Source organism: Pogoniulus pusillus, chromosome 4 (assembly GCF_015220805.1).
Source record: "Pogoniulus pusillus isolate bPogPus1 chromosome 4, bPogPus1.pri, whole genome shotgun sequence".
NCBI classification, from domain to species: domain Eukaryota; kingdom Metazoa; phylum Chordata; class Aves; order Piciformes; family Lybiidae; genus Pogoniulus; species Pogoniulus pusillus.
In genome coordinates this window covers 38,486,761-38,512,651 of record NC_087267.1, presented here as the reverse complement: position 1 = coordinate 38,512,651, position 25,891 = coordinate 38,486,761, and the positions used below count along the sequence as shown (strand labels likewise).

The 25,891-nt window shown below is 41.2% G+C and overlaps 1 protein-coding gene across 2 annotated transcripts in view; it reads right to left on the bottom strand.

Moving 5' to 3' along the window:
• The window catches only part of GRM3 (glutamate metabotropic receptor 3), a 138,119-nt gene that overhangs the window by 105,233 nt on the left and 6,995 nt on the right, over positions 1–25,891 (bottom strand). The window lies entirely within an intron of this gene.

Here is a 25,891-nt window from a genome sequence, read left to right as displayed (position 1 = left end):
GGAAGAGCAGAAAGTTTAAGGGATTTCTAATATAGTAAATTCAACACAAAGCTGGGAATTTGGTCCAGTTGGCAAAATGCTAACCCTATTAAAAGCAATGGGGGGCTAACTTTAAGAGATGCTTGGATTTGTCAATATTGCCTGCTTTATGCAAACCAATCATGGTAATATGCATGTTGGTGATGCTTGCAGAAGGAAATTGCATCTCGGTTTGTCTGTGGCACTTTGTCAGGTCTCATCTGACTCCCTTAGTCTCAGAGCTTTAAAACTGGGGTTGAATTGAATCTCTCTTTGAGGAATTCTGTGCTAGACATTTACATATATCTCAAAAAGTTAGTCTGGAGTAAAAAGTGAAATAATTTTAAATCTTCCTAAACCAAATGCTGTATTCTCCCAGGCCACCAGGGTCACAGGAATGGAAATTTTGCATCCCTAGTTGCTATGTTCCACAGTAGAGTACTATCAAGATATGGCTGGAGGTTTTCAGCTAAATGGATGTGCTACATTTAAAATAGATTGAGCAAAGCCAGGTCATTAAAGCAAAAAACCAGTCTTTTCTTGTCTCCTTGCTTATATAGCTGTTCCAAGGCAATATTTTCATGTTATTAAGGTGTTTTCAGCTCTTAGTTTTAAGCTCACTTCATTAATGTTGGTAGAACACTTTGAAGTAGAAAATGTAAGTGCTAAGTGGTATCACTGACACACTTTGAAGGCGATGCTGTTGCCTTCCCAGAGGTCATGTGAAGCAAGCATGTCACACCTGCAAACAGCACAAATTGCTGCTGGCAGCAGAGGGCCAGATTTCCCTCCAAACTGTTGCAGCAGCTGTGCGCTGGCTCAAAGCGCCTGGAAGAGGATTTGTCTTTTCAGCAGGGGACTCGTCTGCCAGCCACAGACTGAGTCCCCAGCTCTGCTGTGAGGAGCCTGGTGGAGCAGCTGTGGGGCAGAGCTCTGCTATGTGGTATCTGCTGAATAGAATTCTCGAAGCTCATCTGAATGTCAGTCAATGACTCCTCCAGTGTTTGGCACCAAACCTAGCCTGGAGAAGAGGAGGCTCAGGGGTGATCTTATTACTGTCTACAACTACCTGAAGGGACATTGTAGCCAGGTGGGGGTTGGCCTCTTCTCCCAGGTAACCAGCAATAGAACAAGGGGACACAGTCTCAAGTTGTGCCAGGGTAGGTATAGGCTGGATGTTAGGAAGAAGTTTTTCACAGAGAGAGTGATTTCCCATTGGAATGGGCTGCCCAGGGAGGTGGTGGAGGCACCGTCCCTGGGGGTCTTCAAGAAAAGACTGGATGAGGCACTCAGTGCCATGGTCTAGTTGACTGGCTAGGGCTGGGTGATAGGTTGGACTCGATGATCTTGGAGGTCTCTTCCAACCTGGTTGATTCTATGATTCTATGATTCTATGATTCTATGATTCTTTGAACGTGGAGAGTATTTCATAGGATTTGTACTGCTGTGGTGCAGTGCTGTTGAACACTGGGCTTTGCTGCTTGCTTACCTCCAGCCTGGAGGAACACAGGGCAGTAGACAAGATAACCACACCTGAGACAAAGGCTTATCTGTGGAGGATGGCATCTGTAGAGTGGCCCACTCGAGGAGTCTGTGCCATCTGGGTTAATCTTGAAAATCTGTTACTGTACCTGTGGCACGACTGCATCCTTTCTCCATTCCCCCCCTGGATGTGCTCACACAGGAGGGATCCTGCCTATTGACCACAGGTTATGATTTGGACACATAATGCTGCTTTCAGACAGTAAAGTGGGAAGCTGACACGGTGCTGTATGGCAGCCTTCTTGCTAAAATACACCACCACATCCACCCCTCTCACCTGCAGCTGTGATTTATTGCCTTGTTATATTTCAAACGCTAGAGAAGGTTGAGCCTGGTCAGTTCTTAGGTGGAGAGGTCCCTGAGGAAAACACAAAAGATAAAGGAAATGTTCCCTGACTTATTGCTGGGGCAAGAATCCAACATAGTGTTAAAGATGTTGCTTTTGGACTGATTGTAAAATCAATGTATTTGCTATTACTGATTTGTGGGGAGCAAAGGTAAGACCTGACATGACTGGACAGCAGCTGCTAGGTATTTCCTTTCCTATAAGGGCCAGCTCTACAGCAGGTGTAAATTGACTGAACCACAGTTGATGAATCCTGCTGATTGCTTTGTCTGCTGTGTCTCTTGTGTGGATTTAGAGGCTTGGTTGTTTTCTTTGATTCTCTTCTTCTGTATATTACATAATTCCTTAAATGGCATAGAAGCACACAAACTACACAATCAGGAAAACTTGTAGTGATTCCCTTCCCGCAGTGAAGTTTCCAGCTTCTGGAAACCCACAGCTTTTCTGACTATTGGTTATGTGGACGTGATCTTCCCCTCTCTTCATTCCCACAGAAATATCTGAAAACTCTGGCTGTTCACTAAGGTTTGCAAAGTTGGATAGTTATCCACCAGCTTCTTACAGAGGGCAGTAGCTTTGTGCATCACCCTCAAAGATAGCTATCTACATCTGTTCTTATTAAGTCGGTAAATGTTGTGGTTCAGATCCTGGGTTCTGCCTGCCAGAGTCCCAGGACAATGTGCTTTTCTGTGATAAAATATGCATGGAGTTCATGTAGTTTGCTTGAAACACTACCAGCCAAGGAAAATAGGTATTTCCCTTCTGTGAAGAAAGATATGTGTGTGTAATAAAAGACAGAATATCTGCTTTGTGATTGCAAAAAGTGCATTAAAATATATCTGACCCAAATTTAAAGTGATGATGAAAATTATCAGTTTCATCTATGTATCACTTTGGTCCCTCTGGTTTCCAAACAAACACAGTTTCTTGGTCTGTCCTCCATTTGTAGCACGAACCCAAACATTTTGCCATGGGGTCATGGAATTCAGCTTCAAAACTCGTGTTTGCATCTCCTGTTTCCATGTTAACAAATTGCAGACCTGAACTAGGAAAAGTGATAGATGATCCCATACTAAAATCTGCAATCCCGTTGAAGTATCTCTGCCCACTGTGTTATTTTAGGTGGTCATTTCAAGAATGTACAAACCCAACACCTTTGAGGACAGCAGGGTGTTCAAAAACCACCACTGCAAATGCTCTGTGACTGTAGTAATTAACTGTGCCTCTCTGCTGGGGAAGTGAAGCCTTGATAAGCACATTACAAAACCATTGTCAGGAGTACAAGTGCTTTGAAGAGAGAATTGAAAAGAATTTTTCTTCAGAATATAAGAAAAAACATAATGTGAGATTTCTCAAAGGAGAAGAATATTCTGTATTTGGGCTTTTCTGCACAGCTCAAGAAACAGAATGTGAGAATACTTCACAACTTATTTCACAGCACAGGCATTCGCAAGCTGGACTGCACCCAAGTCTAATCTAGTCCAGCATCTTGTGTCAGAGAATGGCCAGCACCAGGTGCTGCAGGAGAAGGTACAAGATACTTTGTAGAGGTGGTGTTTTCACAAGTGGAAGAAATATCATAGAATCATAGAATCAACCAGGTTAGAGGAGACCTCCAAGATCATCCAGTCCAACCTATCTGATTTCCAGTTATTGTAGTTGCCACTATTATGTGTAGATTTAATTTCTATCTACAGGACAGAAATAAAGCAGAGAGATACTTATTTCAGAGTTTAGATGTAATTGTTCAAAGCATAATATGTTTCCTCCCAGTCATGCACTGTATGATTATAACCAAGCCAAACACCTTGACTTCTTATCATGCAGAAGTTATTCCAGCGCATTCTTACAGTACAGACACCCATAATCTGCTTCAGCTTGCTGGCATAAAAATGACCCCTTTTCTTTGGCCACACAGCAGACAAGGCAAATGGGAATCTACCCTGTGGTTTTGAATGAGGTACAGGACTTTTCTGACTGTCATACCAGCAGATCAACACCAAAGTTTCACAGCCCTCACCGAGGAGACACAGATGTGGCATTGGCCAGGTTGGGACAGTGTTACTGGGGGTCCTTACTGCTACTGGCTGCCTGTGGTCATGTTGTCTCCTATCTTTGTGATGCTTCTACAGAGCAGAGGTACTGCCACTTGCCTCCCTTGCAAAGGAGTGTGAATGATGTCTGAGACTCAAGAATAAATGTGAAACATAAAAGAAGAGATTGTTTTTTCCGGATTATCATCTCCACCACAGAAATTGCTTGAAACCACCCACAAATCTCTTCCTTATGCAGAGAAGAACACATTCACCTCTGTGCAAAGCTTCTCCTTATGTTCCTTTTGCAGAAGTAAGCTGAACATCTGACTGCTATTTGTTGGCATTGGCTTTTTTGTTATTACTGTTATTAAAAATGCACAACCTTAGCTGTGGTCAGATCACTCACTGAACTGCAGTGGAGGAAGAGTATTTGCACCAGAAATTAGTACAGCTGCTACGTCTGCCTTGGTTTTGAGGATAATGTTTTCATGGTCTTTTTTCCCTTCTCCCCCAGCTGTCTTCTCTTTTGTGTCTGCCTGCCTCCTTCTTGCTTTCACAGTAGTTATTTTTGCTCCAAGCAAAGAACTCAGTCATGCTTTCACCCTCTCATAGGTTCTATGTACACTCAAGGTCAGGCTAGAAAACCTGTCTGTCTCTGGAGACAAATTTTATATCCTTCCCTTGTCCTTTCCATACTTTCACAGGTTTGTCTCCTGTTTCCTGAGCTTTCCCCTGCTCCTGCAGGGCAACAGTTCCTCACTGCTGGCACAGTGGCTCATGTGGCTGCTGTTAATGTCTCTAGCACTGAGCTCCTGTTGGACAATGGGCCAGTCACTCATCTCCTCTCTGATATGTTTAATTAATTTCAGCAAAAGGGGCAGTCTGCTACTCTTTGTCATTACCCAGTGTAGCACAACACATCTCACCTGTGGTTCAAGGCATCATATGTTTCTTTAATACACACAGTCACGTTGATGTGCCCTCACATTTCTCAACTCATTTTTCCTGTCTTCTTGTCTCTACTGTTCTTTTAATTCTGTCTTTCTTCTCAGTACTGTGGTTCTTCTCCCTTTTCCCCCACACTCTCATTCCACTCCTCCAGGGCTGTGCTGTCAAGCCTTGGGCAGCTGTCCTGTAGTGGAGATGGGGGCTGAAACTAGGGTCCAGCAAAGGTCTGCCAGGAAGGCTTGAGTCACATTGAGCCCTCTTTCATCAGAGGCAGGGGACAATTCTATGCCTGACCCTAGAGGGCCAGAGAAGTAAAGCAGAGGCAGAGCCATCTAACAAACTCAGCAGAAGTAAGACAGCTTGTAGAAAAGGCTGTGCGAGCAATGGAGAGCAAAACTTGCTGGATAGAGTGTTTAACATCTGGCTTGCAAAGCGTTGTTCCTTGGAGGTCTGCAGTTATTTTATCACTTTCTCTGACTTTCATTTTTTTATCTGTCCTAATCTGTATTCCTTCTTTATTGTTTTCTCCAGTTCTGTTCAATATTTCATTCTACCATTCCTATCAGTGTGGCCTATGGGCTTCTTCACTCCAAAGCAATGTTCCTAAAATCCCTTGATTGGAATACGCCAATAAGGCAACAATTAATTCCTGTATCTGTAATTTGTTTATCTTCTTCTATAGAGTCTTAAAATGAGCCTCAGGAGAAGGATATAAATGATGAATGCAGGTTAATAACATGGGAGTCTGTGGAAAATTGCATTAAGATGGCACAGCAATAATGGATATAAAAACAACTGGAGCATGTGCTGAAGTCTCTACTATATCATTATATTTCCACTGGTAATATACATTGTAGTTTGTGCTAAAGAATCTGAAACTTAAAAGGGCTGAAGAATTAATGTCTCCAAACTGCTACTGAGAAGAAAGAAGTTGAGGTAAATTACTCCCAGTTGTTACAACAGCTGAAAAAAGTAAACAAATTAATTCTATTTAATTTTAATATCCACAGGAAAGAGTCTGGCCATGTATATCAACAGAGGTGACTCTCTTCAAGCCAGAAAGGCAAAGACCTCAAGGATGACAGATTCATCCCAATCCAGGAAAAGTGCTTTAAAAGGGGTAAGCTAAAGACTCTGTCTCTCCATTAACTGGAGAAGATTAATTAGTCTTACTTAGATGCAATGCGTAAGCCTTCCTTGAGTGCTTCTCCTCTTTGAAGACATTAAAAAGACCATGGCCTAAGGCCACTATGGCATGCCTAGAATTAGCAGAATTATTTGTGGTTCCTGCTATTCTCAAAAAGAAGTAAGGCCATTTTTGTTTGTTTTCTAACACAGAAGCAGATAATGAATTTCACTAGATGCACTCAAAGCCTCTGCCAGATGTGAAGGACCAGAAGCAGAGCTACAGAGATGTACCAGATTTTCAGGATGCTCACAACCTATATATCATCCTTGTAAACATTTTGTGTATTTGTGTGAGCCTAAAGGGAAGTTACCTCTGTGAGCTAATATCACAGAGAGGTTTAAGAATAGCTGCCACAAGTTTTCAAGCAGGCAAACGAAACAGAGAAGCCCTGCACTCTCATGAGCAGTTTATTGTTCTGCTCTAGCAGGTTGAAAAAAGATGACTAGAGGTGATGTGGGAAGTAGTAACACTGGTATGAAAAGGGAAGTCTGCTTCACGCAGTCCAGTACCAAACCAACAGAATGAGAGCTGGACGTCATCTTCGGCACATCAATTGGACAAACACATAGGACAACCCACCCAGTAGTCACAAACAGCAGCACCTTCTGTGTTAGGATACTGATATTGTGAAATGTAACTGCACCTCTGCCATGAGGGCAAACTGAAAGCGTTGGGGCTGTTCAGTCTGGAGAAGAGGAGGCTCCCAGATGACCTTACTGTGGCCTTTCAGTATCTGAAGGGGGCCTACAAAAAAAGCTGGGGAGGGACTTTTTAGGCTATCAGGGAGTGACAGGACTAGGGGGAATGGAGCAAAGCTGGAGGTGCGGAGATTCAGAGTGGACATGAGGAGGAAGTTGTTCAGCATGAGAGTGGTGAGAGACTGGAATGTGTTTCCCAGGGAGGTGGTTGAGGCCCGATCCCTGGAGGTGTTTAAGGCCAGGCTGGATGAGGCTGTGGCCAGGCTGATCTAGGGTAGGGTGTCTCTGTCCATGGCAGGGGGATTGGAACTGGATGATCCTTGTGGTCCCTTCCAACCCTGACTGATTCTATGAAGATAGCAGCAAAGTGATGAGAATCACCTGATGAAGTAAGAACACAGGATAGGGTTTGTCATCAAGGTGAGACATGTTTCTACTAATACATTTCAGTATAAGTAGTACCAGTGTTGTGCCATATCCCACTTCAACAGGATAATACAGAAGAAAGCACAGTGGAAAAGCTCTTAGGAAAATAAAAAAAACCATATAATTTTCTACTCTCCCAAAATCATATCCAGAAATCAGTCTGGAACACTTTTTTTCAGGGCATAATCTGGTAGCCCAGAGATGAATTTTAAGGTGGGGATTTTGGTTTATTTTTAAAAATGCTACTTCCCAGTAATAGTAAATTGCACTTTTCAATATGCAATCTGAATCTGCACAGGTCCAGGATTAATTTCCCACAGCATCCATGCTTTTCTACTTCTCTGAGAAAAGCAACTCTAATGACAACATACTGAAGAATCTACACCCATGGGGTGAAAAAGGAAAGGTTTAGCAGTGAGAAAAAGATTGAAATCCACTGCTACCAAAGGAATAGTTCTGAACTTTAAAAGGAATCAAGACACTTGTGGCCTTTCTTTTTAATGGAAACATCTTGCTTAATTGAGAACAAGATTGATGTGCAGAGAAGCTAGATGACAACAGTTGATGACAACAGTTACTGACATTGTCATTGCCCAAAGAAGATTGTACAGAAGGTGCTGAGCTGAAGTCAGACTTGCTAAACTGATCACTGAGAATTGGAGATTTGCACTGTGCCCTGCATCTCCAATCTGGTGCACGAGTCGTGTCCCTTTGCTCTGAGAAATGAGAAATCTGAAGTCATATCATCACCCATGATGACAATGGAAATAAGCCAGGAGGGCAAAATGAAGCAGTTAGGAAGGGGAAAGTACTAATTGCCATTTTTATTGCAACAGTATAAACATAGCATAGTTGTCTGCAAGTTCTAGCCAGCTGGTTTTAGATGATCATAGCATCTATTTTAGCACAATGTAAATTTGGTGGGTATTTTATTATACTGCAGGGTAACTGGTCTATAGAAGTTCTACTGGATTTGGCATAGCAATGTCAGACACAACATCACCAGCCAAGTGTTAAAAATACGAGCACATTAAAGGTATTGAGAATTCCAACTGATCCAGCACTCTATGCAGATGAGCCTGCAAAGTGCATTTCCTTTTACCTGACTGGAGGCTTAGTGGAATAACAGTCTGTGAGCTAAAAATAGCCTATTAGTGGTGAACAACAGCCAGCTTTCTCCTCAGCATTGTCTGTATTCCTCACTTGCTGCTGTTCATTTCCGTAGCAGGTCTGTGCAAGGAATCTACGTTGAATACAGAATGGAGAATTAGAAGGTGGATTGGAGATCAAAGGTTGTTTGCTCTGCTTTATACCTGTGGCATTTTTCAACTCTCAGACCTGAACAAATGAAACAATATATATACATATAAAGACTCTTAATTGCCTGATCTGTGGGAACAATTAGGCAAAATCCTTAGGAGTAAATCATGATGGAGGACAATAGAACTACTGAGCTTGGCATCGCGATGCAAGCTGTGAATAAAACTTCATGGAATTACAGTCTTTGATACCATCTTCATAATCTTTAGCTTCTTGTTGATCTGTATTTGTGGAAAACATGACCTTAACTCTTTAAATGCATTGTGCTCTTTGCAAATATCCTCCTAGGGCTGTTTTGTTTGAGCGTGGCATGTTTATTTGTCAAAGACAGATGCCCAGCATCATGAAATGTCTAGCCTAATATCACACGTTATTCTTTAACATGACATGACATTGGGATTGAATAATTTTCAGGCATGAGTTTTCTACCTCTTGTCATCAATTGACAGTTGGTATTAGATTCAAAAATATGTCAACTCTGGACTGAAGCAGTTTAAGAAGAGTTTGGATCTAGTAATACATGAAGCATAAGGATAATGATTTCCTTGTTTAGTAAGTATTTTTTGACTGATTTTAACAGTAAATATGTAGCCTGATGAGACATAAATAAAGGTTTATCCATGACAGCAGCCCCCCTCCCTTACTCTGCTTAGCTATGACCACAAGAAAGTGACTGCTGATGGGTTTATAAATTCCAATGCTGCAAAAGGTTAACTTGGTCTCAATCCTTGATGTTTATGGTATGGTAACTCAAAAGTAATTCAGTGAAAATCAGTGGAGGTCATTAATTTCATTTTGGAATGACATTTTCAGCTGTAAAGGCATTAGGAAAAAAATGGACATTCCTAAATACAGAAGGAATATGATGATTCTAAATGCAATTTTTGTAATGCAGTTCTAGAGACATAAAACCAAATCATTACTACTGTGTCATCAAAGAATCAGATAATTGTAGAATGGCTTAGGTTGAAAGGGACCTTAGAGATCATCTACTCCAACCTCCCTGCCATGGGCAGGAACACCTCTCAACTAGACTCGGATGCTCAAGGCCTCATCCAACCTGGCCTTGAATGCTCCCAGGGTGGTGATATCCACAATCTCCCTGGGCAATAGCCCTCTGCTATGGAAGTGTGTGTATGGGTGATCATAGACAAGGATAGAACATAAACTGGTAAAAAGAGGGAAAAGATCCCCAAATCCTTGAACCACAAAGCGTAAGTGCAACCCAGGCTGTAAGGACTAAGCGATGCAAATGGTACATCCCCTTGAGGTTTAACATGGGGCTGTATTTGTAATTCTTGCCATTACCTGGTTATGCCACTCAGAATCAGAAGGCCTTTCTTGAACTAACAGCTAGGACAATTTGAATGTGTAAAGGAATGAACCATATTAACTCAAATCATATCAGAGGTGTGATGACTTTGGTAAAGATTCGTCTAACATACATGTAATGTGTGTTATAATGGCCTTGTTCTGATCCTGTTAACAGTCTTGTCTTAAATTCAGTTGGTTTATTTGGAGAGTTAGAAATCAAATAGGTGAGGATATCTTTGCAAAACTACAGTGCATGGGAATTTCCAGGAAGCTTTGGCAGCTGCAGGAAAGACTTCCCCAAGCTCTAATTCAGCCAACCTCAAAATAAGAGACACTGTAAAGTGCAGCAGGGTAGGAGGAATAAAAGGTAGCTTTGAGGAGGAGAAAGGAGCACATGAGGGAATCCACTCCTGGGGGCTATAAGACTCAAATTCATGCTGTTTAATGCAGAAGGGGTAAAGTCTAGCCTTTTATCAGGGAGCTTCAAATGCATGACAGCTTTTAACAGAAGACATCAAAGGCTAAAGAAAGAACTCAACCCACCAGTCGCTGAATTTAAACTAAACTAAACTCTGGTGACCTCTGTCAGGGAATCTGTGCTCAAAAAGGAAACCAGGGCACCTGAGGTCTTAGGAACTCTTGACTTGAAGAGGAGGAGTAGGTATTTATGATACTGCAAACGCCTCTACATGAAAACATTAAGTCTAGCAGAAGTCACTTTTCTGACAGCATCACTTGGAAGGAAGTGTATTTGCTTTAATTTGTGCAGCATGTCCTCCTCCACACTCAAACCACAGAAGCTCTGAGCCTAATTCAGCTTTATGAACAGGAAGCAGTGGTTTAGTTTAAGAACATTAAGATTTTGGCTTAGGAAATGGTTGGTTCAGTCTTTATTATAACCAAGATGAGAGATGGCACATATGTATGCCATGTAAACCGAGAAGAGTTTGCATATTTCAGTGCTTTAGTATTGGATCAGAGCATTGACACTGTGAGATGGCTGGAAAAATAACTTAGTATTTTCAGAAAGGTCTGAAATGCAAATCTTTCAAACCTGCAAGGTTGAGATGAACAGTGAATCTAGATTGAATGATTGCCAGGTTTTCTAATAATGTTTTTTCCCCCTCACTTTAGAACAGTTTTAATTTGACATCTCTGAGGATTATGAATAGATAATTCACACAGCTACCAACTTTAATGGCATAGGGGCTATAAAGACCTCCCAGCTTGATCTCTCACATAAAACAAGCAAAAAAGGCTTCCCTATGTTAATAATTCCCATTTAACAGTTTAGCACTGTTAGGAACATTTGGAGTGAGTTAAAACAAACTGCTCTGTAGCCTATGTCTGTCACTATTCAGTCTCTGAAAGAGATCAACATGCACTTAGGGAAGTGTAGGTATAGCAATGCATATATAGAGTGTCACTTTTGGTGATGTCCTTTGAAGACAAGTTTTTAAGAGACTGCATCTCTTACAGTTTTGGATAGCAAAAAAACTACCATGAGCAAAAGGAAGTTGTTACTTTAATGTGGCAAAAAAAAAAAAAAAAAAAAGGTGAGTCTCAGGATAAGGGCAAATGGAATCCTGAAAGAGAAAATTCCCTTTGTAAAATAAATTTATCTCCAAATAATAAAGATGATATCTTAGGGTCTCAGGCACATTTTGCCTTCCTCCTACTTCTGATCTTGTGTTGCAGAGAGATTTCCTTTTTGGAAGAAATATAGAGCAGATTCCTGTGGAAATAAATGAGGCAGGACAACTTGGCAAAGATCAGATTAAAACCAGCAGAACCAGATTTTCCTTTCTTGCTGACATGGCATTTTGTTGAAGGTCAGTCACACAGCAGCCTCTGACTGAAATTATAACTAAAGTTTCAATCATGCAAGAAGCACGAATAAAACTGAACCTGCTCTGCTGGAGTCCTACTCTACATACTTAGATGAGATGTCTTTTAACCAGGCAGACAGATTGTGTGTTCTTACATGTGGTCTGCTTGTTCAAAGGTCTGTTTATAAAGTTCATGGGAAAACCAAAACATTTTTTGGACATGATTTCTCCCTTCTTATAGTAGATATCTAAAATATGAATCACTCCTTAAAAGTGTAAATAAAAAGAAATAAATATGATGAAATAAAATTCTCCAAAGATACAGATCTCTCTACTGTGCCTATCTCTGCATTCATGCTGTGTCTATTGAGACAAATCCTACCCTCCAATGCTTCTTTTCCTTGTTTTGAAAAAAGAATGAGGTTGCAGAGTGAAATGGCTTAAAGAAGTCTCCTCTGTAGTCACAGAAGTCATGAAAAGTGCAACAGATCACTGAAGATACTCCCCCTCCCTCCTTTTATTTTCCCCCTGTCTGCATAGTTTACAAGCTCCTTCTGACCTGGTGAATGGGAGATTGTCTCATAGAAAAGGCAGTGGAGAGAGGTTGCTTGTTCTTCCAGACATATGAATAGGAGTCGAGGAAGTTTTGGTCTTTATGAAGGATGTGAGGAAAATTAAATATTTCCTTCACTGTTTGCATTCGCCACAAGCAGAAGGATTCAATATAAATGCATTTATTTGATCTGAGGTAGAAAGGACTACTTGTTTGTTTAGTAAAGGTCTTCATCTTATGTAAGTCTGAGGAGGTGAAATGCAGCTATCTGGTTAACTGCAAGGAGTTTTCAGAGAGATTGAAACATATGAAGTTTAGACCTAAAGGCAAAGCAATCAGCGTAGTTGTGCAGTCAGCTGAGCCCTTAAACAGTTGCTCTCCACACACTTGGATGGGCTGAAGTCACATATGACCCCAAAGGCTCAGGGCACAGGGTTCCCAGCACCACAGACAGCAGGAGGCTTGTGGACAAGGGTGAGGAGACAACTGCCAACATGCCAGGCACAGATCCAAATCATATTGTACTCTCTATAGACATCAAGGTCCTTCAGTGCATTGTGGTTTTACTATGGAGGAATGTGTCTGAACAGAGAATAGAAACCTGGTTTGCAATTTCAGGTAGTCTTCTCTTCTGTCACTCTGAAAATGTCATCATGGATGTTAGGAGCCAGAGAGAACCAGCTACTGAAAATGCTGGAGGCAGAAAGGAGCTTAGCAGACAATCTGTCCATAGTCTGCAGGCTATCAGAAAAGTTCAGGGAGGAAAGAAGCTTGGAAGTATCTCAAGAATAGCATTAAGGTGGGTTCCACAGAGAAATAGGAGGATTAAACAAGCAGAGGAAGAGCTTTGGGCCCTAGAGGCAGGACTGACAGCCAGCAATGAGGAGAACAGGCTTGGAACACTCTGCACGTATCTGTGACCAGCAGACAGCGCAAGGGTCCTTTCCTCAGTCTTCAGAAGGGAAGTAAAGTGTCCCTGCCAGCATGTGAGCATAGGCCAAGAATACTGTAGTGAATCTCCTTGGTGAAGAAATATCTACCAGCCTGAGGCTTAGCCAAGGCTGCTGCCTCCAGGTAGTTCTGCTAGAGAAGACTAAGCCCTAGTGGAGAGCAATAAATAAAGAGGATGATGTGTTAAGATCTATGGGCTGAAGTTCATCATTTCAATAAGGAGCATCGCACTATTTGGTGCTACAACTTGGAAAGGAAGCATTATCCCACTGATGAGATTGTATCCAAAACCAGAAAGAAACACTTTCCCTTGGACAACACTTGGTTGCTAATTTCATGGAGAGTTTCAAACATGTCCTTGTTTATATTTCTTAAGTTAAACACCATAGCAGAATGTCTTTGTAATAGATGACAAAGAAAAATAGGTTGTAGGAGTCTGGCTGTTCCATAAACATTACTTTGAATCATAGAATCAACCAAGTTGAAGAGACCTCCAAGATCATCCAGTCCAACCTATCACCCAGCCCTCTCCAGTCTTTCCAGTGGCAATGAATGTTTCCTGGCTTGATGGCCAGTTCACCAGACTGGAAGATGTCTTAGATTAAGAAGTGGGCCAGCTACCAAAAGCTAGAGAAATCATTAACAAACCAGGCAGTCTTCTAGATCTTATCTCAGGATTATCACAGCTGTAAGCAGATGCAAATCTGCATCAAGTTCAGGGAATGAGAAATTAATTGGGATGAAAGGAGAACTTTGGCTGCAGTAGTTAAAGCAGAAGTGAACTTAAACTGCAAAAAAATAAATGTTTAGGCTAGCTACTAGTGAAAATGTCCTGTTCAGAGAGATAATGAGGCACAAGGACCTGCTGCCTGGGAAATCTGTAGTCTTCACCATGGGTTTTGGAAAAAAAAGTAACTTTTTTTTTTCAAAAGTGACACTGTAATCCTGACTCTGTTTCAGGGCAAGAGGTAGACTGAACTGTCTCTTCTGGCCTTATTTATGTTGCACAACCCCTGTATTTCCAATCTGTCTCTGTCCTTGGAACTTATAACAGTGCAGTTACACTGATTTACACTACCTGGGGGACTGGGATAACATGCCCATGACTCATGTTCTCATTCCAACTCTTCATCAGCTTCTCAAAGCTCAGGGTGCAGCATACACTTTCAATTAGATAGACTAGTCAACATGCCTGAAGGTAATACTTTATTGCAATACAACGATTTTGCTGCAGTTCTCTACCTCTTGAGCAAGGATATGGGGAGCACGCATCTGAAAACCTGAAACCGGAGATCTTACTGATCTCTTGAAGCTACTAAACGATAGAAGTGCAGTACCACTGAACAAACTGAATGACATTGATAGTTGGTGTAACACAGAGCAGCTCTGTTGACTTCTTTGCTAATTTATCACAGTCTAGGATTTGACTCGTTGAACCCTGACTTAAATTTTTATATATTCATGAACTGTGTGAAAAATCAATACCTTTTTATTGTTCACCTGATTTAGGATGGATAAAAGGAATATTTCAGTATTCTCCAGGGTCAGTGCAGAGGGGCCTTGAATGATGAAAGATGCAGTAGCTTTTGAATGGAAGAAAAATATCAGGGTAGAAATGAAAGAGTGTAATTTGGGCTAAATATGTTTTCTATCAATTATACAAATGTTACTTTTTTTTCCCCTACAAACATAAGACAAAATATAATGTAATTTTAGAGGACCATAGAATCATAGAATCAACCAGGTTGGAAGGGACCTCCAACATCATCCAGTCCAACCTAGCACCCAGCCCGTAGCCAATCAACCAGACCATGGCACTAAGTGCCTCATCCAGGCTTTGCTTGAACACCTCCAGGGACAGTGACTCCACCACCTCCCTGGGCAGCCCATTCCAATGGCAAATCACTCTCTCTGGCAAGAACTTCCTCCTAACATCCAGCCTAGACCTCCCCTGGCACAACTTGAGACTGTGTCCCCTTGTTCTGTTGCAGGTGGATTGGGAGAAGAGGCCAATCCCCACCTGGATACAACCTCCCTTCAGGTAGTTGTAAACAGCAATGAGGTCCCCCCTGAGCCTCCTCTTCTCCAGGCTGCACACCCCCAGCTCCCTCAGCCTCTCCTCATAGGGTTTGTGTTCCAGGCCCCTCACCAGCTTCGTTACCCTTCTCTGCACACGTTCCAGCACCTCAACATCTCTCTTGAATTGAAGATGATTTATAATACATCATGTATCTTTAAAAAAATAGTTATTAATAAAAAAAAATTGTTATTAATAAAAAAAATCTTTCTGAATTTCTTTGCATTTTGTATGAGCTGGAAAACCTCTAAGGAGATATTTGAATCTCAATACTGTCTCAAACTTTTATTAAAATATACTCTGACTCTACTTCAGTAATTAACATGAAGATAGGGCCCTTATTTCCAATATCTGAAATCACTCTGTTATTTCAGATTTTCCTTAAGTATACTTTTGATTAAATAATTGCTGGGTAACAGTATAAGCACTTTGTCTATGATAGGGAACTTAACACAAATTTCCTGCTTCTGTTTCTGCAGTTTATGTTTTTGCCAATGTGTTTTATGAGTATTTATTAAAGATGATGCCTTGAGTTAATAACATAAAATATCTACTAGTTTCATAATCGTTACTGCAGTGCAGAAGGCATTAGAGTTTCAGTAGATCTGCATTGATGACATCAATAGATTTACTGCATTCATTTCCTCATGCAAATAATGCAAAAGCATGCATTATAACCTTATATAGTGTAATGCCTACACAAGAGGGTATCAAAGCCTGTGAACATCCAGAGTAGATCTTAATGTTGACAGTGCAAATCATGCCACCCCTTCCTTCCTTGCTTCTCTGTGGTCCTAATATTAGAGCTCATTTAATACACTTCTGCAGAACCACTACAGTAAGAGGTGATACCTCAAATGCTCTTTACATGAGAGACTACATTGCTATCTGTATTGAAAATGATGCAGCATGCTGCTGTTTTAGGGTAGAGCAGGAGCTGAATAGACACTTCTAATGAGTCTATGAGCAAATTAAGCAGACTTGCCAAGCATGCTCTCCCTGCATATATAGATCTGCCTCTGCATGACAGAGCTTACACCTCTCTTGCAGCACAAACTTTTTGATTTTGAGATTTGTTCACTTTTCCCCCCTCTTCTGCAAGAGAAGACTGCTGCTCTGCTCTTGCTGCTTCTGCTTCAGCTCACAAAGGGAGCAGTGGAAGCTCTGCTTTGCTGAACAAAGTTGAGGCTGCCTCCTAGGGAGGCAGGTGTATGCAATATGGAGTGCTGTGTTGTAGTATCCTGGGGTAGGAACCCTGAGTGGCGTTAAGATCACTTTGTGGAGTGTTGGAAGGGACTTTGAAAGGCCTTAATTTTCCTTTGCTATGACCCAAAGCAGAATCAACTTAATGTTTTATCTAACTTGTGTCTTGGATAACTCCTTGTTGTAACACCTTTGGTGATACAAACTTCCTAGATTCCCCCCACAATGTATTCTTTTGCTTTACTTCCCTTATCATTAAAAGCTTTTCCTGAGATCTATTTTTTCACATCTCTAATTCATCTTGTTGATATTCTCTGGACTCTCTCTCAGTGATTTATATTTCTTCTTAAGACATAGTGGTCAAAATAGGACACTATACTCTAAATGTATCCCTACTAGTGTTGAGTAGAGAATAAAACTTACATTCTGTATCTTCCATACAATATTCTTATTTACTAATCCCAGTAGGTAAAATCAATTTTTCACAACAATATGATACATGATTACAGCATCACAGAATCACAGAATATATCTGGTTGGAGGAGACCTTGGAGATCATCCAGTCTAACCTTTAACCCAGTACTGAAGGGTCAGCATTAGACCATGCCCCTAAGCACCAGGTCCACATGCTGCTTGAACACCTCTAGGGTTGGTGACTCCATCATTGTCCTAAGCAGACCATTCCAATATCTGATAAGCCTCTCAGTAAAAAAGTATTTCCTAATATCCAACTTAAATCTCCCTTGGCACAGGTTGTAACCATTTCCTCTAGTCCTGTTGCTTGTCATCAAGTAGAGGAGGTTGATGCTAAGTCATGCTCTGCTTCTGACCTCCTACAGAACAAGATCCACTTCAGCTAAACTGCTATCTGTCGTGTTGATCATCTTCCTGTATTTGTGCTAATACTCAAGGAGTGGTCAGGCCACACCTTGAGTACTGTGTCCAGCTCTGGGCCCCTCAATTCAAGAGAGATGTTGAGGTGCTGGAACGTGTCCAGAGAAGGACAACAAAGCTGGTGAGGGGCCTGGAACACAAACCCTGTGAGGAGAGGCTGAGGGAGCTGGGGGTGTTTAGCCTGGAGAAGAGGAGGCTCAGGGCTGACCTCATTGCTGTCTACAACTACCTGAAGGGAGGTTGTAGCCAGGTGGGGGTTGGCCTCTTCCCCCAGGCAACCAGCAACAGAACAAGGGGACACAGTCTCAAGTTGTGCCGGGGGAGGTCTAGGCTGGATGTTAGGAGGAAGTTGTTGCCAGAGAACCCATTGGAATGGGCTGCCCAGGGAGGTGGTGGAGGTACGGTCCCTGGAGGTGTTCAAGAAAAGCTTGGATGAGGCACTTGGTGCCATGGTCTAGTTAATTGGCTAGGGCTGTGTGCTAGCTTGCCTGGATGATGTTGGAGGTCTCTTCCAACCTGGTTGATTCTATGATTCTATGTGAATAACTCTATGGTGAGTCTGTCTTCCTCCTAGGGCTATTCTGCAAACCAGATTCTGGCAATACTACAGTGTAGATGGTATGAAGAAAACAGTGATTTCTTGAACTAGGAAGACATGATAATCAAGTTAGCTATCAATAACTTTCTGTCCTCTACTTGTCTGGCAAAGAGATTGTCAATTGCACATCAAAATAATATAAGATTAATATGTAACAGTGGGCAACAATCAGAAATCAATTTTAGGACAATTACTTTGGCTCAGGTTGAATCAGGACCACTTTCATGGGACATTATATATAACTATGTGTAATTTTGCAGATTAATATTTCTTAATTAAACAGAGAGAGTATCTGGAATCGATATAGATGGAGAATGCACTTAAATTAATCTTATTGAATTTAACTTTTATTTTAGGAAAAGAGCAGTAGAGAGAGTTCCAGTCACATCTTGAAGTCCTGCTCTGCTGCTGCTATTGTGGCAGTTTTACTTGAGAAAGGACTAAAGGATCCAATACCTACGTTTCAAGTCAGTTGCTTTATTAATAAGCAAAGATAGATGAATTAATACATGCAAAAGAATTTTGGCAGGGATAATAATTGAAACAAACAGAAAGAAGTATTGAACGGATTAGCACCCTTAATTGGTCTTAGGTTGTCTAATGAACAATTAGCCTAGTATTTAATCCCCCTTGATCCATTCATTTTTTTTGCAGCTGTAAAGATAAACACAAATGATTCCAAATGTGCTTTTGGTTTTTGAAACTACTTCTATTAGTAGTACATTGTAATCATTGGCATGGAAACCATGTTATAAATGGAAATGGACAAAAAATGGGACTGCTGAAACACCTATTACTTGGTGATTTAAAACAAGTGCTGCAGAAAACTTGAAGCACTCTGAAATAGGACTGTGATGACTCCTGTTGATTAAACATAGATGACTTTTTACATGGAAGCTTTTTTAAAAGACCTTGGGAACACATTGTTGACCACCTGATAAGGGGCATTAGAATGCTAGGCTCTGCTGAGGCAGTGTGATTAACTTAGCATGGTCTAGGTTCAAGAGACCATACATCAGATGAGTATTTGGGACTGCTAAATGTTGCATGCATGAATTGCTGGTGGAGGGAAAAAGCATCAAGCTACATCCCATAGGTTGTGTCAGTGTGTCCCCCCATGTCTTGCTATCCCAGAACACAGAATCTTTCACTAAGAGAACTTTAGCCTTTACTCAGTGCATCTAAGTTGTGTTTAGCTAGCAGTCTAGTGTGACTGAGATAGACAGAGAGCAGAGGAAAGGGACTACTCTTATTCCTAAAGAGGGTGGCTTGCACTCTACTAGAATGACTCTAGTTAAATCTTCTAGGTAGTTGCTTACCTGTTCATTAGCAATTCAGGGCTTGGAATTTAATGGTTGGAAATGAATGAGTTGGACTTGGTAGGTTTTAATTTACTGAGACATATTAAAACACCTTGCTGACTAGTTTGAAGGCTAGAGTGGACATTTTTGTTGCAATCTTAAGGGTCTACAGGTATTGCTACAGATATTGGAGTGAATTCTTATGTTTTTATCTCTTTCTGAAACTTCCCCCCTCCCCCAGCAACTGCAAAGAGTTCTTTAAGGAACCTTTGGGACAAGTACCTGTGGCATCTCTATTAGGATTCTTTATCTGTGTCCTAGCCAGTTTGGGATATATTCTAAAATGGCCAGGGAAAAGACTGGGTCTTAATAAAAGAAATTAAACAAGAGGGGCAGAAACTGTGTTTAGGTGGCATGAAATTCTGGATTCTTGCCTAATGCCACATTCAGCAGGCTTAAAGTAGGTGAACTCTGTGTGGGTTTGCCAGCAGCAAAGTCAAACTTCTCTTTGAGACTGCCTGATGCATTGCTCCATGGTACAATTATGACAGCATGTGCAGCTTCTGCCTTCTCATGGGCCTAGGGCTGGAGTCCTCACATGAATATCAATCTCATATTTGTATCCATCACTTATCTCTGTAACATTCATTGGTGTATTTTATTCTTGGAGTTGATCTGGAGCCTTCCAATCTACAAACACTCCCAGGGAGATATTTTCTGACTTGTGGACTATCAGGCTGCCAGCTGAAGTTACTGATCATGATTAGAGAATCACAGAATGTTAGGGGTTGGAAAGGGCCTCAAAAGATCATCTAGTCTAACCCCTGCCAGAGCAAGATCACCTCTACCAGATCACACAGGAAGGCATCCAGGCCAGTTTTGAACGTCTCTAGTGAAAGAGACTCCACAGTCCCCCAGGCAGTCTGTTCCAAGGCTGTCTCCCTCACAGTTAAAAGCTTTCTCCTCATGTTTATGTGGAACCTCCTATGCTCCAGCTTGTGCCCATTGCTTCTTGTCCTGTCATTGCACATCACTGAGCAGAGACTGGCTCCATCCTGATGGCACTCACCCTTCAGATATTTAGTAACATGAATGAGGACACCTTTCAGTCTTCTCTTTTTCAAGATAAAGAGACCCATCTCCATCAGCCTTTCCTTGTAAGGAAGATGTTCCACTCCATTCATTATCTTTATGACTCTGCACTGGACTCCTTTTCTTACTAGCCACACTCCTAATACACCCCAGGATGCCATTGGCCTTCTGGGCCACAAGGGCATATTGCTGGCTGGCGGTCATCCTTCTGATGGCAACTTCATACTAAACATGCTAAACACAATACATGTTAGACTAAGCAGAAGTTAAGCATCCTTCTGTTTAGTAATGATTGAACCAACAGAAGCTGATGGCCTATATAGATCATCTTAGGCAAAAGCAAAGCAACAAGTTCTTCAAATTACCTAAGTCATTTTATCCTCAACTGTTAATGTGCCTGTGAGGATTGACAACTTTTTGGTTGGAGATGAATGTGTTTCTGAACTGGAAATGACCAGAGGCAGACAAGAAAAAATGCAGTAAATTGGAAGATGATGAGACAGGGACATCACTATGATTTTGTGAGGCTCTTGAAGGCTTTTTGGGCAAACTGCTGGCTGGAGTGAGGCTTGGAGCATAGAACAAAGAAATAGCACAAAAGACTTCCTTGAGGAATGTTATATTCAAGACAAATGAAGTCAAACCATTCATCAGCTGCACTTGTCTTTTGGGTACAGGTCCAAATGGGCAACTGGAGAAGGTCCAAAAGAAAACAGCAAGAATAACAAGATTCTAAAAAAAGACATGGCTGAAAGAAAAACAGTTATTGAATTGAGTCAGGAGTGGAGGACTGGGGGGAACATTACATAAATGAATGTTAAAACCCCAAAATCTAATCCTTTTGCTAGATAAAGGGCTGGAATGGAAAGTACTAAATTGCTTCAAACTTCCATAGCAGAGAGGATGGGACTGATAGGTTTGATTGCAAAGAGTGGGATTTAATTGAACTTCTGGAGACCTTTTGTCTATAATCCAAGCGAAGCACAGGCATGTGCTGTCTTAGGAAGCTGCAAGATCTCTGTTGTTGGGAGATTTTAAGGAAAACAGTCAACAAGTGCTAGTTAATAAAGATTTAGAAGCAGTTTAGGCAAGCTGTGAGGGAGCTGTGGATCAAACGAAGTCCTTCCTTGTGCCATTATCTGTGGAACTCTGAGTGCTGCGTTCAGGGAAATGAAACATTGTGTACAATCTTTACAAATGAAGCAGCTTACATTAAAAAAAGAAAAAGAAAAAGAAAAAGCTTTTCTCTTTTCCTATCCATTTCTGCCCTAATGGATACTGGATCCTTTCAGGACAACTTCTAATTGGGACCTTGTGCCCTCGCCAGGAAATAACAGGAACTGAGGAACTCCATTATTCTCTGTAGCTGCTCCCTGGACATTGATTAAGGTATCCAGGTCTAAATGTAGCAATTTGCCTGCTTCCTTCCTTAAAATTGGTGAATGTGGAATAGACAGGCAGATTGAAAGCAGCATGTGAAGCCTTGACTTCATCTTCTTACCTTCTAGCCAAAATATCTAGATCAGTGACATTTTAGGGAGTAAGAACATGTTCCACAGATAAGTAATCAACATATTATTGCTGGGTCAAACCACTTCCCTGCTGCTACAACTGCACCCTTCAATTTACATTTCACCTTTTGGCCAGGAAACTGGAGCTGGGAGTCATCACACAGCTCCTTAGAGCTGGCATTACTTCCAGGCAAGATCTTTCTCCCTTTCTTCATACTCAAAAATGCCACTAGAATACATCTATCTGAGCTTGCTAGTCAAAGTATTATCATTAATCTCTAAGCTTTCTCCTGGATTTCTGCTTCTGGGTAAAATCTTGGTCAGAGAGACCGGTATAACCAAGAGGGATCTAATGCTGCTCAAGCACCTGATATTTCCAAAAGTCTTTCAGATAGTCTCTGGACCTGTTAAAATAAAGACACCTTTCCCACATTTCCCTTCTCTGTCTTTCACAAATGATGGTTCCTTTAACCTCCTTCTCCCCTCTTTGTTTGCTTAGAGGATCAAAGCTTTTTTAAATGTATTTCTTTTTCCTCCCAAACAGTTTCTGCAGTGTTAAGAAGCATCAGCAGTATACTGAGTTTACATTACAAACAAGTTAAAATTCTCAGTCTGTCAGAACTTTTCTCCTAGGATACCACGGGAAGCAAAGTTCAGCTAAACTGCACAGTTAATTGGAGATCACTTCTGAGTGAAGAAGAAAAGGCTGTTTTAAGTGGAGCTATTCTTCCTTCTTGGAGATTTAAAGTCCACTAAGTAAAATTATTATTCTCTGAAAGTTATCTCACTTTATTTGTATTCTTAGAGCTAACCTATTAGGTCATCTTCCCTTTTCACTCATAAAATGATCCTAATGAATCAACTGTGGGATTAGCTGTATGTAAACACATCCTTATTGACAGCCACATTGACAAGTGAATGGATGAAAAAGGGCATGGACTGAATGTTGCTTTTGCTAGAACAGCAGCCAGTTTTGTTCTGCTTTCAAGTCCCTGGGGCAGGCAGCTTATTTCTTGGTTGTGAAGAAAATGTAAGGTCATATCAAGGTAAATATATCCTGCAATAATGGTAAGATAAAGAAGCATGTGCTAGGTGGTTTAAGAGTATTTGGCTGGAAAAGACTTTGGTGTTGATCTGTCGTTGTCACACAGACAACTGCTACCCTTTCCTCAACTTTCACGAGCAAAGACCAGCTTGATAACTCAGCCTAGTGCCTCAGTCTTGTGCAGGATCAGCTAGCACCTTTTCAAGCAAACTCACTGTCTATTGATCTCATTATCTGTTATTGTGGGGGCTCTTCTAAGTCTCTGGTGGTTGCAAGGAAGAAAGTGAGCAAGCACAATTAAGAGAGCTCAATGAAGCTCAGGAAAACAGTTCCGAGGTGGATTTGACAGGTGTAATTTAGTGTGCTCTTACAGTGGTTGTAAAAAAATGTTGAGAAGATTCCTATCAGCTTTGTAAATTTTCCACCAAAGTGCCATTCTGTCACAGGGGAAGTATTTAACAGTGAGGAAAATCAGATTTTTATTACTGTCTGTGCAAATAATGTGCTGTAGAGACCATTGCATTAGGGTGCTTTCAGACAATTCTGATAAAATTCAGTTCAATATTAATTTATTAATGTCCCATTTGGGGGTTGTTTTGGCTGTTGTTTTGTTTTTATCTCCCCCCCCCCCCCCTTCCTTTTAGAAAGCAAAGTTAAATACTGCCAAAATGCATCTGTTTTAAGGTAAAATCAAGGTCTTTCATCTGTTGTGCACTGAAATATCTGCAATGTTTTACAATGTAACCAAATTAGGTGTCAGTTGACATGCAGTGAAGATGTCTTTCTGACTGAATGAACATTGCTAAAAATGCCACTAAAAATTTATGACAAAAAGCAAAATGTTTGTAAGGATATTCTAATACACATTAATATACTCAATAATATACACTATTATAATGTATTAGAATATACTCTAATATATTGAAATAAATAGGCAATCTCACAAAAAATATATAATGAAGCTTTTGGATAACCTCTTTTGTCATGGCAAATCAATTTTTCCCTCCATAAAATCTCAGTCTTAAAATATTCTTGCAGATGATGATAATTTTGGACATTTTCTAGCCATAGGGGTTGATCTGAGCAATCGAATTGTTTTAACGCCTCAAAATCAAACTTTAAATGCCATACAGCATAGTAACATTCTCCTTTTCTCCATCTTTTTGTCTATCTGTTTTATTTTCTTATTAAAATACACAGAACTGATTAAAAAAAAAAAAGAAGAAAAGTAATCATTCTATGAGTTCTTGATTTTTCTCAGATCTCTGGCTATGTGATTCTAACAGCAGGACAGCCAGTTTCTGCTAAGCAGCACAAATGTAATGCAATATCTTCAAACACTAGCAGGATGTACTCTCATGCTTTTCTAATCATTTCTTCACTGGATGATGCCACCCCTGTGAATTAAATTAATAATAACAATGTAAATATGAAATAATTATAAAACAATAAAGAAATTGCTAGGAAGTATGTACTGGATCAAAAAATAGCCTGGCCAAAGACCTCCTTTAAAACATACAAATAGAGATGTTTACTCAGGCACAGCTGCAAGTCTTCCCATCAGGAAGGCAAGACATATCCAAGCTGTAGCTGGTGTCAGCTCCAAGGAGCTTTAATCACAGCTGCATTATAGGAAAAAAAAAGACAAGCATCTGGATGCTGTGAGCTCTACTTTGAAATGGTGAAGAAATGCAGTGCAATGGTGTCCCTACATAAGATCACCAAAGTCAACAAGGTGACAAATGGTCTAGGAGCTTCTCAGAGACCACACTAGGTTCCTGTAGTGCTCCATTACTGAGAAAACCAGAAGTGTACCAGGCCTGCAGAATCCCTTTATTCCCATGGCAGAGGACTGGGGCTGCCCAGCAGCTCGTGCACCATCTGAGACCTGCTGTTATGTATGTTCACGGAGCAGGAAGCCACATGACTGCAAAAGAAATGCTTAGGGATAAAACTTTTAAGGAATAAATGTAGGGATACATTTTATGAATTTAAGGATGAAAAAAATATTTTGTAAGATTTTAAAATCTTTTTTAAATGGTGTCCCAGCCTTTACTTCTTAGGCTGTCATTCAATGATGTATTCAATGACTGTCACAAACCACTAATGCCTCTGATTAGGCATCTGACATGCTAGTTCTGCTGGAAGAGATTTACAGAGTTGTACAGCATAACCAGGCAGCCTGTGTCTTTGCAGGGCTAATTCCATAGAGCACTCCCAGTGTCACACTTGGTAAAGTGTCTTCAGCATCCTCCTTTGCAGACTGCAATGTATTCTCTTAGTCATATAAAAACATATGCATTTGCACCACAAATCTGAGAATCTGAGTCTTTGCAGAGCTACATTTATGTTAACCTCTCCAGATGCAGTATTTAGACAACACAAAAATTGTCCTTGGGTTGGGTGTGGACTCATTACTGAAGGTTCCTATACATAGTTACTATACTCAGCTGAGAGTGCAGTCTTGTTGCATCCTGCATACTTTCTCTTTGCTCTGTTTTCCACCAGCATATCGTCTTATAGACAAAGGTTTTTCAGAGTTTTCAGATTTCTTTCAGCTCCTTCCACCTGGCTAGCTCAGGCCCTGCCTCCTCTGTACTACTGGGAGGTGACTTCCCAGTACCGTCTATCCTCCCTTTCCTCTCCTCTCCTCCCCTCTCCTCCCCTCTCCTCCCCTCTCCTCCCCTCTCCTCCCCTCTCCTCCCCTCTCCTCTCCTCTCCTCTCCTCTCCTCTCCTCTCCTCTCCTCTCCTCTCCTCTCCTCTCCTCTCCTCTCCTCTCCTCTCCTCTCCTCTCCTCTCCTCTCCTCTCCTCTCCTCTCCTCTCCTCTCCTCTCCTCTCCTCTCCTCTCCTCTCCTCTCCTCTCCTCTCCTCTCCTCTCCTCTCCTCTCCTCTCCTCTCCTCTCCTCTCCTCTCCTCTCCTCTCCTCTCCTCTCCTCTCCTCTCCTCTCCTCTCCTCTCCTCTCCTCTCCTCTCCTCTCCTCTCCTCTCCTCTCCTCTC